Below are 14,625 nucleotides of genomic sequence, written 5' to 3' on the forward strand. Positions count from 1 at the left end.
AAACCTAACATTTTTGCTTACATGGCAAGACAAAATTACAAAAAGGAACATAGTTCAGTGACCTTTTTGTAATAAAAGGAATAACCCAATGATTTTTTTGCCGTTCACAAAAAGTTTAGTGTTCTTTTCGTAACAATAGAAATATTTTTGTAATTAAAGGTATAGTTCAGTGACCACTTTGTAAGAAAATTGACTTTAGTGACCTTTTTGAAATTTCCCGAGACTTGAGTGGCCCAGGGAGTTTAATATCCCACTTAATACACTAGTGAGCCATCTCCGGTCATTGGCTGGCTGAGTAACAACTTCAGTCCTGATCTAGATGTGTTCCTTCTGATACCTTTGCTGAGCTTCAACTTTATTTTCCTTTTCTGCGACAGGGTCGGTATTGGAAGCGATGTCCGCTCTTCTGATAGTGAATGTCAACTCACTTTCTTGATTGACCCTTGGTCTGTTTTGAAAACTCATGCGCCCCATAAACCATTGTTTCATTTCATTTGTCTGTGTCTTGACGAAATGCATAACTTACTCCTTGAGTTGATCCAAGTCGGCTTGTACTGAGGCTGGTGCTCCTTCACTTGGTTTTGTTCTAACAGAGTCGGCTGATATTGTAGTAGAACTAGTTGGCTTGGCGAATCTTCCTGATTGTCTTTGCTAGAGATCCGTCGGGCGAGCTTCATTAGTGGCTGCAACCATAAGGTTAGTTCGTGATGTATAACATCCAGGATGCATGTGATGCATGATATGCAGGGTCAACTTTAACACGTAGCACATAACACTTAGCAGATAGCACGTAGAGCATTTTGATATCACAGAGGAATGTTGTTCCTTCCAACCTTATTTCTCCCACAAACATGTTCCAAGCGTGGTTTCATACCTAGAATTTTTGGTTTGGACCCTCGTATCTCAATTTTCAAGAGTTGGCAACAAGCTCTCTATAGCAGTTCTAAAAAGATAAACGACAATAGTCAATGTAAGAATTCGTTTGTTCCCTTTTGAAGGTGTGAAAACATAAAGAGTGGATTTGGCAAGATCCAATTTGAAATCTGGAACTGATTTAGACTTGCGGCTAGTCAAGTGTATGGACAGACACTTGACTGGACTGGTATTGGAGTAGTAATCAAGTAAAGGGTTTTACTTGATCGAGTTTTACATTTAGGTCCGGCCTAATAGAATGTTTTGAAAATTTGGTTTTAAAAACTGGAAATTTGTTAGACCTGACCTAAGACTAAGATTGAAATGGTTAAGTTTTTGAAATTGGACTTAGAATCCTTACATTGACAGTCATGCCTCAAATACACATATTATTTTGGGTATTTTCCTAGAGGGTAGTGTCTAGATTGGAATGCATGTGGGATGAATCATGGGTTTTGGTAGTAACCGGTTTAAGGGTCCCATAGACTGATATACCTTTGATAGGTCTCCTCAATCACGAGTACAAGCGACCGAGGTACTAGCTGTGAGTGACGTTACTCCGCATAAGATGTTCTGAACGTTAGAGTGCAACGCCAAAGCATGATATCGTCTATGAGCATTGGGGCTGATAATGGACTCTTAGAGAGAACATCTAATGCAATGCTGGAAGGTGTATATGTCTGGTAAGTATAATCAGAGATGGATAAGGCGCAAGCCGTACGGTTAGGTCCATGGCAACCATTTTTAAAAACAATTGTGAAAATTTTTATGTTTTAAAAAAAATTGATTTTTTCATCCCTAGTGGAGTCGCCACTGTGAGCATAAGCGAGGTTTTGGGTTTCCCATTCTCCCAGGCTTATGGCAGGACTCTATTCTGAACAAATTTTGAAATAAGTGTGGAGTCGCCACCTAGCTCAACTACAAAATGTTATTTATATCAACTCAATAATCTTACTCGCATATGGGTAAGATTACCATACGCTGGACCAAAAGACCGGGTTCATGGACCTATCCCCACTTGTGTGCTTGGCTTATCAATTTCCGTTTTTACTTATTAGACATATAGATATCATCTCGACATATATTTCAGTTCATAGGATATATTGCTTGAATGTAAACATTTTTAAAAGCAGTAAACACGTTTGACTCGCATATGACTCGATCTGGACTAGCATTTGAGGCAAGTAGCAGTTACCCCTAAACATTCATCTAAACCTGGTGGTTTCTAACAAATAGTCAAGTATTAACTGGTCTGAATATTTTGCATGCACAAAGCCTAAACCGGATGTCTAAGTTTGATTTTTTTATTGGCCAAACCCATATAGAGGTCCCTGTACTTTACATTTTTTTTCTGTAGGTCCTCATACTTCATTTTTGTATTATCTGGTCCCTCTACTTACCTATTTTTGATTTTCAGGTCCTTTATAAGTTTTTTTCAGTCCCTCTACTTATAGTTTTTATTTCCTCCAGTCCCTCTACTTACAATTTTTGTTTCCTCCAGCCACATAAAAGGACCCAAAAAAACTCATAAAGGACCTGAAAATTAAAAATAGATAAGTAGAAGGACCAAATAATACAAAAATGAAGCATAAGGACCTACAGAAAAAAATGTGTAAAGTACAGGGGCCAACTACAAAATGTTATTTATATCAATTCAATAATCTTACTCGCATATGGGTAAGATTACCATACGCTGGACCAAAAGACCGGGTTCATGGACCTATCCCCACTTGTGTGCTTGGCTTATCAATTTCCGTTTTTACTTATTAGACATATAGATATCATCTCGACATATATTTCAGTTCATAGGATATATTGCTTGAATGTAAACATTTTTAAAAGCAGTAAACACGTTTGACTCGCATATGACTCGATCTGGACTAGCATTTGAGGCAAGTAGCAGTTACCCCTAAACATTCATCTAAACCTGGTGGTTTCTAACAAATAGTCAAGTATTGACTGGTCTGAATATTTTGCATGCACAAAGCCTAAACCGGATGTCTAAGTTTGATTTTTTTATTAGGTCATTCTTGAAAATCCTATACATCCTGTAATTACATTTTCAATGCAATCCTAAGATGTCTAGGTGATAAGCTGGATTTGATTTGATTTGCTAAATTAACGTGATTAATCCTTTAGCCTATTAATATTGGATTTGGCATGCTTTTGGAAAGCGTTTTAAACAGTTTCAACGTACACATGGGTAGTTGGATAAAGATGCAAGGTTATGAATACTTTTAATCCTCGTTGACTTTAAGTGATTGACACTCGCCGTGTTTTGACTGTCGGCGTGGTAGGAATTGGTTCTAGCACGGAACACAAAGGTTTTTCGTCTCGTCGATACGCGTTGGTTTGAACTGGGTTGATCCCGAGTTCAGGTGAACCTAGAATCCCTTCTGGAAGTTGCTGCACTCGTCGGTTGTGGGCTTCAAGGCCCGGTCGGCTTAGCAGATTATAATTTTGGGCTTCGAGGTCCGAAATAAGGACTGACCCATTACAATACATAATGTAAATGTACATTAAAAACCATAAAACATGGGCTCAAACATGGCCCAATCCAGAGCTCAAACGAGCCCAAAAACATAAAAACAAAGTCGGATCATGTCTAGGATGATCTGGGAATGGTTCTGGGAGGTAGGGAAGAGGTGAGCACCGTGCCACTGGGATTGGCGACGGAATCATTCCATACTGGCGTTAGCAGCAGTGGCGATTCGTGTGGGACATCAACTTTCGTTTTTTACTCCTTTTTCATGTCAAAACACTCAAAAACACTTCAAACGCAGAGGAAAACATGTACAAACATATAAAATTGATGTAAGATGATTAAACAGTCATAACACCCTAAATAACAATTTTCTAAGCAGTTTTGAAGACAAGACGACAGGCACGTCAATAACACCAATAAGAGGCAGTTTATCTCTAATATGCTCCCTAAGTGCTGGAATCGAACAATTTTGAATCTATTAAATTAAAGACTGTCACGACTAAAAATTAGAATCGAGACCGGTGCTTGGGAATGGGAGTGGTAGCTCCGAAACCCGTAGTAAGGCTAAAACCACTATAACGTTTTCGCGGAAACATGCACAAAACAATGCATACAAACATGTAACAATGAAGACACGTTTGTGAAACGATACAATAAACTATACAACAATATTGGTCATTCAAATTACGTAATATCATACGTACTAGCCCATCTAGCGATCTACACATAAAAGCTGTTAAAATAAACAGCGCCATAATGATCATATGATACAGCGTAGCCTAACAAAAGACATGTACATACACAGCAAGTATAAACGTATACATAACATGTAAAAATCATGTTATTGAAGCTCTAAGGGAAGTCGTACTTTGTACAAGCCAAAGGACTCCCTGCACAAAAGAGGATGTCTGTCTGATCCGACACTAATCACCTGAAAGGGGTAAATATCAACGGGGTCAGACTATGCTGAGTGATATTACACGTTACTAATGGTATTACACAAAAAACATCGCATTCAAAAAAAATTATATATATGAACATATAATATATTCCAAGCATTTGATCCGATTGAAACCCTAATTCCAAAATCGATCTAGACTAGGGTAGAATTCCTAATCGTAACGAGTGATAATGATTTCTCAAATCCTTTTGGTAAGGTCCCGAGAAAATTCGACCGAGTTTAACCTATACCAACTGGTACAGTCTCGGGATAGTTCGACCGAGTTAAACTAGTACCCTTTCTTATAACCAATCGTATCGAGCAAAATGAGTCTCGAAATAGTTCCACCGAGTTAACTCTAGATACAAGGTCCCGAGAAAATTCCACCGAGTTCAACCTTGTATCTAATCAAATGAGAAGAGTACTCTACAAAGCTATCGAGACTAAGTCTATGACTTACTCGTACACTGGTGATCACATGGTCTATTGACGCCCAATAGATAGCTCGTTTCCCCAGATCATATGCTAGTTTTCACAAGCTAGATACTCGATATTTTGATATACAAATTCATATATAACGATAAAATAATTTAACATGCGATGTAGTTCGACACTTATGCGTATAATATCACAAAATAGATATAGCGTAATAATACGCAAAAGTAAAGTGTAACTCACATAGATCGCTAATAATCAAGCAGTTATAAAAATCCCCGTCAAGCTTTCTTGGTTTACCAAGTCCATAGCTCGATAGCTCGTCGTATCTAATATAGAGTTTTATCGTTAAAATGTATAACAATAAAATTCCTATTCTATAATTAATTCTAACGACCAAAGTCTGACGTTTAGTAAATAAGCGTAACTCGTCGTACAACGTACTCGTATCGAATTATTTTTGATAAAATCCCAAAACGCCCTTTTCAATTATCTTTTACTCAAAAACATATTTGATTAATCAAAGAAACCCAATTTAAATAACCTAACATTTCAAGTTAACTTTAACTTGTCCAAAAAAACTATTTTTTTATTCAACTGCGGCTATCAAAAACGCTTATCTAAAACAACCCATTTACCAAACAAAATTGACATTCATATCGTTTGCAACATCCTCTACAACTTTCATTTAGACCTCGGATTCAAAACCAAACCCGAAAGGTTAGAAACTAACCAGGAAGTTGCTTCCCCAGGCTGGTTTAGGGGCTGCACTAGTAGTCCGTAAATGGGGCAGCTGCTCTGCTCATGAGCAGCCTTGAATCTACTCCTCGGAGAAGAACTGTGCTTGTCGGGACCTAATCCGACGTGTTCAAGACATACCCGATGAATTTTAGACATGAATTCGCCATAAAACGACCTCCTAAACACCAATTAAACTCAACATTCAAAACATCTCATACTCATCAAAACCCTAACAAAATATTCACTTCTTACCTTGATTTACAGTCCTTATGTGATAGAGACCAGTTTCCTCAATCCAACACAATAAGAATCACCAAGAACCGACATCAAAACGTCAAAAACAACATGATTTTGATCAATCGATTCGATCGTATTAACATTTTAATAAAACAGCCCTAAGACTTCAAATTCGCCATCATAAATTAGAAATTTTACCTTGATTTGAAGCTTACGGATGGTAGAGGATCAAATTTCTGAAAGATTAGTGCAAGAATCGCTCAATTCCAGGAAACAAAACTTGCGAATTACCTTGATTTGATACTCTAGGATAATAGATAATCCTTCCCCCGTTCCAACACAACAAGAATCGTCCAAAACCGACTCCGAACGAAGAAACCACGATCGATTGAATTGAAACTGTGATGAACGGATGTGAAGAACAAATTTTTGGTCTCTGGAATGATTTTGATCTTTCATTCATCACCTTATGTTATAAGTCTGGCAAAAATACCACTTTGACCCTTTATCTCCACAACTTATACAATCCATCCTTTGCACTTTTTTTAATTCTAACGATCAATTAAACACTTCAATTCTGATACATACATATTATTTATAACCAAATAGATAATATGACTCTACGATATAATATTTTTCACCAACAATGTTTTATCGGTCGATCTCGATTATTATATTAATTATTCTCAATAATTAATAGTACGGGACTTTAAACTTTCCTTTTTAATCAAACGATTAATGCACATCCAAATTTTACCAAAGTTTAATCTTAATTTCATAAACATTATTTTACGAACTTTAACGTAGCTTTTACTAGCTCGGGACTTACCAGTTAATTTTTTTTTATTTCATTGTCCTTTTAGTCCGCGCTCTAATCCAATTCGATCAAATATTAATTTCCACTTAAATTATTATTTTACGATAATTTCAATAGACCCTCTTCGGTCTAAATCCTTATTATTTGAACTTAATCCAACGTTCTCAATTTTAATCTTCACGACATACTTGGTACTTTTAAAAGTACGGGGTATTACATTCTTCTCCCCTTATTAAAATTCATCCTCGAATTTTTATACAAACTTTCCTACTTTAGTCAATCAATGTCCTTATTCATAATGGTTGTATCTTACTTATCTTATGATGCTTGTTGGTACATGGAATCGTTATTCCAGCTCTTGCACTTCTGATGAAGCAACATTCATTATCCCTATCAAACCTTCTTCTACAGCGGTATTAGCCGCATCCTATGCGTTTATGACTTTTTGTTCTCGATCTTTTCTATTTAGCTCTATCATCTTTCATTGTCCGAACAATGTGGACTCTTGTCCTCGTAATTAAACTTTTAGTTTAATTCTCCGATAACCAATTGCAGTTCACTTAGTGATATTCTACTGTAGATGATTACTCTCGTCACTAAACTTTATAATCATTTGCCGATCAATATGGACGATCAATCATATTCGTACTTTACTGTATGTGTAGTCTCCGCCGCATATCCGTTGTCATGGTTTCACTCTAATTGTCATTATATTGAGAACTTAATCCCGCTATCAACTATCTTCTTATGTCTTGTCGTTTTGCTATTGTATACAAATTCTATTCTTTACTATCGTCGTTCATCGATGGTCATTAATGAGATTAATTCTCATGATGAAGCCTTATAAGGGTTGTACCTCATAAGAATTTGTTCGATCTACTCCTGTATTTATACTTCATATACTCTTTTCACTGCATATCCGTTGACTTATTCTCACCTTTTGAGGCGCAATAATATTACCCTTTTAGGGGAAATACACTTTCTTTTGGACTCCTCGTCTTCCTTTCACTTCAATACTATTTGTTTCCCTGATTTGGTTTACAACCAAATGGAACCAATATACTTGTCGCTGATTTCTTATCTTACTTTTGAGATGACTTACTTCTTCTATATGATTATTATCTTTATAAATGATTCTTACAATATGCAAAATCTATGTTCACTATCAAACTATATCTATACGATCTTCATATTTGTTATTGCTCTTTATTACAATTTCATTATTATGGTCACAAAGATCTCCATCCAATTTTCTTACGTATCAAATCATTTTGAATTTGCCCGTCGGCACTTTCAAAACGTTTTCTTTTCAAATCAAATACGAACTCGATCATACTATTTCAAAACTTTTAGTACAATTGCGCATCAGAGTGATGACACCTCTCATCACTAAAGAGTTGCTATTTGAAATCTCTTTCTTTGTTTGTATAAGCAAATGTATGATTCATGGTCTACATTTTGTAAAATCATTACTGTTATATTAAAGTACATATACATATATGCCGATACTACGATGTATTTCTATCATGTTTTGCATGGCATGCCATATGTCGGGTCTGCGCACAATTGTACTTTCAAAAGAAATCATTAAACTTTGTTTCTTTTGCAAACATCATAAGTTAATTTAGATCGAAGATTCTGTGACATTAACTTTTCTTTATTAGGGCTTTTTATCGATCTTATTGGTGTGTCCTTTTCTTTTCTTTTTTTTATCTTTTCAACATATATTATCAATCTATATACAGCGCATAGCTTATATCGTTCTTCAATATAAGTTTGACATTTTTGTAAGGTATGAAAACCCTTTTCATGTGTGTCCGATTTCATATCTTCTATGTTCTGTTTCCTTTCTAAGGAATACCTTAAGTTGTGCATTTAGGTTCTCGATCTTCCTAGTGCATCATCTACTTGATAAAGATCTGTCACTTATGCGATACATCTATACTATAATGGCATGCCTTATCGGCCAAGCCATAGCTACTATAAGCCATATAATAGCATAAAGAAATATAAACACATAAGCATACAAAACATACAAATCATATCATACCTGGGGGTACCCGACTAGATTCACCCCGCTCTCTTATTACTATTCCTAATTGGCAACCTCTAACTCGCCTCAGACTACCCCTAGGTACTTCCACTGGATTGAACTGTCTACTTGGTCCAGGAGAATCAAATTGGTGTTTAAGAGATCGTGATCTCTCTCGACGATAGAAGAACGGTTAAACAGGATTACCCTCGTGCTCGAGACTTCTAGTGATCTGTTGTGCCCTACCGGCTATGTAGGAAAAAATGCTCGAACACGTCATCAAACAATTCACCAAACTCGGGTCCTAGATTCCACACAACCATCTTGTTGTGAGTTTCCATCTCCCAAAAATCCAATCTCAATATGCATATCGCGCATGCATATTTTATCAAGAATCAAACAGGCGTCCTCACCTTATACACGTATTCCACTAAGAACAAACCAGGGGTTCACAAATCAAACGATCATACTTATAACAAAACAAACAATTAGGATCAGACATGACTCAAATTCTAGTGCTGTAGTAGTTCATATGTACTCAAACCATACAATACTCATATACGATATACATTAGCAATGGTAGCCTAGACCATTGCTCTGATACCAACTTTGCCGTGGCCCAAATTCAGAGTCGAGACCGACGCTAGGGGATAGGAGTGGTAGCTCCGAAATCCGTAGCAAGCCTAGAACCACTATAACTTTTTTGCAAAAACATGCACAAAACAATGCATACAAACATGTAACAGCGAAGACACGTTTGTGAAACGATACAATAAATGATACTATAATAGTGGGCATTCAACTTTCGTAATATCATACGTACTAGCCCATCTATCGATCTATACACAAAAGTAGTTAACATAAACAGCTCATAATGATCATATGATACAGCATAGCCTAACAAACGACATGTACAAACACAGCAGGTATAAACATATACATAACATTTAAAAATGTTGTTATACTAAGCCACAACTGGTCACCATATACTACTGCAGCTTTAAGGGATATCGTAACTTTTACAAGCCAAAGGACTCCCGGCATAAAAAAGGATGTCTGTCTGATCCGACACTAATCACTTGAAAGGGGTAAACACCAACGGGGCCAGACTATGCTGAGTGAGATTACACGTTACTAATGGTAATGGTATTACCCAAAAATAACATCGCATTCAAAACAAATCATATATATGAACATGTAATATATTCCAAGCATTTGATCTGATTGAAAACCAATCCCAAAACCAACCTAGACTAGAGTAGAATTCATAATCATAACGAGTGATAATGATTTCTCAAACCCTTTTGGTAAAGTCGTGAGATAGTTCGACCGAGTTTAACCCATACCAAGTGGTACAGTCTCGGGATAGTTCGACCGAGTTAAACTAGTACCCTTTCTTATAACAAAGCGATCCAGCAAAATGAGTCCCGGTATAGTTCCACCGAGTTAACTCTAGATACAAATCTTGAGATAATTCCACCGAGTTCTACCTTGTATCTAATCAAACTAGGAGAGTACTCTACAAAGCTATCGAGACTAAGTCTATGACTTACCCGGACATTGATGATCACAGCCTATTGACGCCCAATAGGTAGCTAGTTTTCCCCGATCATATACTAGTTTTCACAAGTTAGATACTTGATAATTCGATACAAAAAATTCATATATAACGATAAAATAATTTAACATGTGATGTAGTTCGACACTTATGCGTATAACATCAGAAAATAGATATAGCGTAATAATACGCAAAAGTAAAGTGTAACTCACCTGGATCGCAAATAATCCAACAAAAATAAATATAACGTCAATCGTTGTCAAGCTTCCTTGGTTTACCAAGTCTGTAGCTCGATAGATCGTCGTATCTAATTGTAATATCCCGTAAGTTTAAATTATCTAATTGGATCACGTGTCAAGTTTTGAGTTGCTGTAGTGACGGCATTAGAGAGATTTTCGAGAAATTTAAAATGGATAAGACCCTAGAAGGTCGGTTTCAGAAATTTAATATTATACCTTAATTTAAGATAGAAATGGGACTAAGGAAAAGAGTTAAGAAAAGTTACGAAAATAAAGTTTAAGTCCCAAATTGGTAATTAACCGATTAAGTCTTGAGAATTGAAGTTAATAAACATTTTGACGGAAAAATATTAAATCTCGGATTCGTATTATTTATTGGATATAAATAATACATATACGAATTGATTAAAGTATTAATCGATTAATTGATCGATTCAATTGAACGAAAGGAAAGTTTAATAGATGATTAGAAATAATTAAAGAAAATAAGGACCAAAGAAGAAATTTAGCCAAAACTATATATAATGATTCATTTGAAAGAAATAAAATCAGAAGGAAGAGAAGAAGAATCCAGAATACCTTTTTATTTAATCGATCACCTTCGTCAAGCCGCCATTTCGTCATTCAGAGCTTGTTTTGAGTGATTTTTGCGCCGATCTTGTCACGACCCAAATTTATGGATCGCGACCGGCGCTAGGGAATGGGAGTAGTTGCTCCGAAACCCATAGCCAGTCTAAAAACCTTTATAAATTTTTCGAGTTTTAAAACATAAAAAGGTTTGCAACCTCATTGCGGAAACACTTTAACACTTTTATTTAAAACGCGATCGCAATTCAAGATCATATATCACATATGATCTGTTTTCAGAAAATATCGTTAAAACCTTTCTCTCGTTTAACGTAAACACATTTCTGAAAACTGGGTCTTAAGACCCTGATTGTATTTAAAGAAACTAGAGCGCAAACATCAATCTCAGTTGACGCACCTGCTCTGTTTCCAATACAATTCTAAAATGCTAAACACAGGAAACCAGTGTATCACTCAAACACCTGGTCCTAACATTTTAGAAAACACGCAGCTTTAAAATCACACACAATACAGTAGTTCAAATCAGGGATTATCAAAATAGTTTGAACTGCTGTAAACAGAAAGACAGACTTCCCAGTACCCGACTACTTGCAACTCTAGAGGTATGGTTGACATTGACTTCCAGAATTATTGTGGAAGTTTGACCTCGTACTTGATAACCTGAAAGGTGAACATTGGGGAGGGTCAGAAATATAAATATTTCTGAGTGAGTCTACAATTTACAGTTGAATATTCAAATCGCAAATACATAAAACATTTGTATATGTAAAATATTACCAATTAGTCGATCCAGATGAAACCCTACAAGGCAGACAATTGTAAAAACCACAAAGTAAAAACTCACAGTACTGTCGTCCCCATTTTCAAAAACGTAAGCTCCAAACAAGCTTGTCAGTCAAACACGTTGGTGTTTGACTCGCTAGATCGACTACTCGTCGGATCTAATTAAAATTCAAATGTCAAAATAATATTAGACATTGAATTTCTAACTCTAATCCTATCGTATAAATGATAGACTTTAAATAAACTCTGTTTATAGACGACACTATAAACAACGCATATAAACTAATCTCTATATTGAACTTCTTGTTCAATATATAATACCACTCTTGGTATGGACTTATAGTCATTTAACATTAATCCACTTGATTAATGTAAAGCCTAGTTAAAACGTCGTATCGCTTTAACGTATAGACTTATATCATTTTAAAACGTTCACTTTTAAACATTTACTGACTGACGGTAAACATAGCTTCCTACTAGGCGAAGTCCCCTCGGATTCGTCACCTGAAAAGACCTCGTCGGAGTCGACTACGCATTCGTACAGGGCATGTGCACGTTCGTACAGTGCCTGTGCACGTTCGTGCACTGCCTTGGCCAGTGCACGTTCGTGCACGGCCTATGCACGGTCGTGCACTCGTGCTCGATTGATTTTTCCCGCTCCGAACATTTAATCACAATCCAAACAATTCAATTTATAATTAAAACGTCCAATCGATACGTACGCGATCGATTCAATACATTTACCGTTTAATATAAAATATATATAATTAATATATATCAAAATAAACATCGTATACGAGATTAATACCTCGATTACTACTGGATTCGTTGAAGAATCGGAGTCGGAATCGCGAAATGGATCGCGCCGCGGCGGAACCCAATTTCCGCGCGTCCTCTGCTCCTCCTAAACTAGCAAGCACCTCAATTAGGAATTGAAGTGAATTGTGCGCGTACCCCCCTATGTTCTATTTATAGGCAAAATTGTTGGTTAAAGTACCATTTGGTACTAGCTCCATCATGCATTTTAACTCTGATTTTAATTAGTCGTCCGTAGTCTAAACGGAGACTAATTCCAAATTTCGCAAAACTTTACCAAAAAATCTAATAAAATATAAAAAGAAAAAAAATATAATTTTTATTCGCATCCGACTTATATTTTATTATTAATAAATCTTTTTACTAGGTTCAAATCAGTCCCGCTTAATTAAAATTACTATGTCCAATTTCCATAAAAATTTGACGGTAGCTTCGTCAAATTATTTCGCGAATATTAACACCAAAATTATTCGCTTGGGACTTATAAATTATTTAATTTTAATTTGGACTAACGAATAATACTTAATTAGTTAATAATCAAAAACTAATTAAAGTAAAAGTTTAAGGACTAAAGTGGACAATTTTCCTTACTTGTCCATCACTCCCAACCGCCTCTTCTTTTCTTTCTTCTTTTTTTTAATATATATATATATATATCTTAATTTATATTCGTTACTTACACGTCGAGACTTCTGAATTTTGACATTATAACTTCGGGGTTTTGTCCGAAATCTTAAACTCTCCATTTAGAGATGTATATGAGTAATTGATTCTAGGGGTCACTGTACTTTTTAAGAATTGCAAAATGGTGACCGAACTTCAAAACGTAACAAAATGGTTACTAAACTTTCAAATATGAGATTTTGGAAGGTTTTTAAGTGTTTTACGGTCAAACTATACATATGTAGTAATCAAATTTTGATTATTTATAACAAATAATATCTTATATTTCATATATACACACAATCAACAAAAAATCGACTCGAAATAATTTTCTTCGGTAACCAAAAATCCTTCTATCTTAACATAACCAAATAGTATAGTAACTAAAATGTTACGTTTTGAAGTTTGATCACCATTTTGTAATTTTTGAAAATTACAGTGACCTCCAAAATCAATTACCCTATGTATATTGATATATTAATTATCAATATATTTCATATACGATGCCAAGTCGTATTTTCCGTTTATTAACCCTGTTCATATCCCTTGGTTAAAATTTAAATCCCCAATTTAATTTTTAACCTCCGATTATTACGATATACGTTTAGGGATATTTATAAATTAAATTTACGTTTAAATTTAATTTATATATTCCTGGCTAATAAATTCTTTACACGTGGCTTTTGGAAATACGGGGTATTACATTCTCCCCTCCTTATAAAAATTTGTCCTCGAATTTAAAATTTTAGCCACATAACTTTATTAACCTTTAGCATCTTTTATACCTTATTCCTTATTCTTTACGTAGCATAAGCTTATTTCTACCAGAGGTAGATTCTAAACTTCGTCCTTACAGTAGTCGTGTATGATATAAGAAATACTTGTCACGACGCCAACTCGTCGGTTGCATCTTCATGCAACTTCCTTATATGTCACGATTCATCATGACTTGGAGTTAACGCTCCACATTACGTTATAACCTAGGTTATACTCTTTATCGTATTCCTCTTAACCTCTCAATTACGCTTCCTCTTTGGATCAGTGTCCTTCGTCTGTCAACGAAGTGTAAATCCTTACACTGTTCAATCGCATATATACACATGATTTGTAGTTTTGTCAAATCATGTCTTATATCGTCTCTTTTTCTTCGCTTCTCTTAACACAGAGGAGATCAATTGTTTTGATCTCATAATACTTTCTGATAGCATTACTTTATGAGTTTTCTAACTCCATTGTATTTTATACACTTAAGGTGTGTATACTCTTACTATTGGGTTTCCCCTTTCAGTCGCTTGTTACTTATGGGCAACAAACGATACTACTGACTATTTACTGATCTAAAACTTTTCACAAATTTTAGTCGTCTACGGACTTCATAT

Source organism: Mercurialis annua, linkage group LG3 (genome assembly GCF_937616625.2).
Source record: "Mercurialis annua linkage group LG3, ddMerAnnu1.2, whole genome shotgun sequence".
Taxonomy (NCBI): domain Eukaryota; kingdom Viridiplantae; phylum Streptophyta; class Magnoliopsida; order Malpighiales; family Euphorbiaceae; genus Mercurialis; species Mercurialis annua.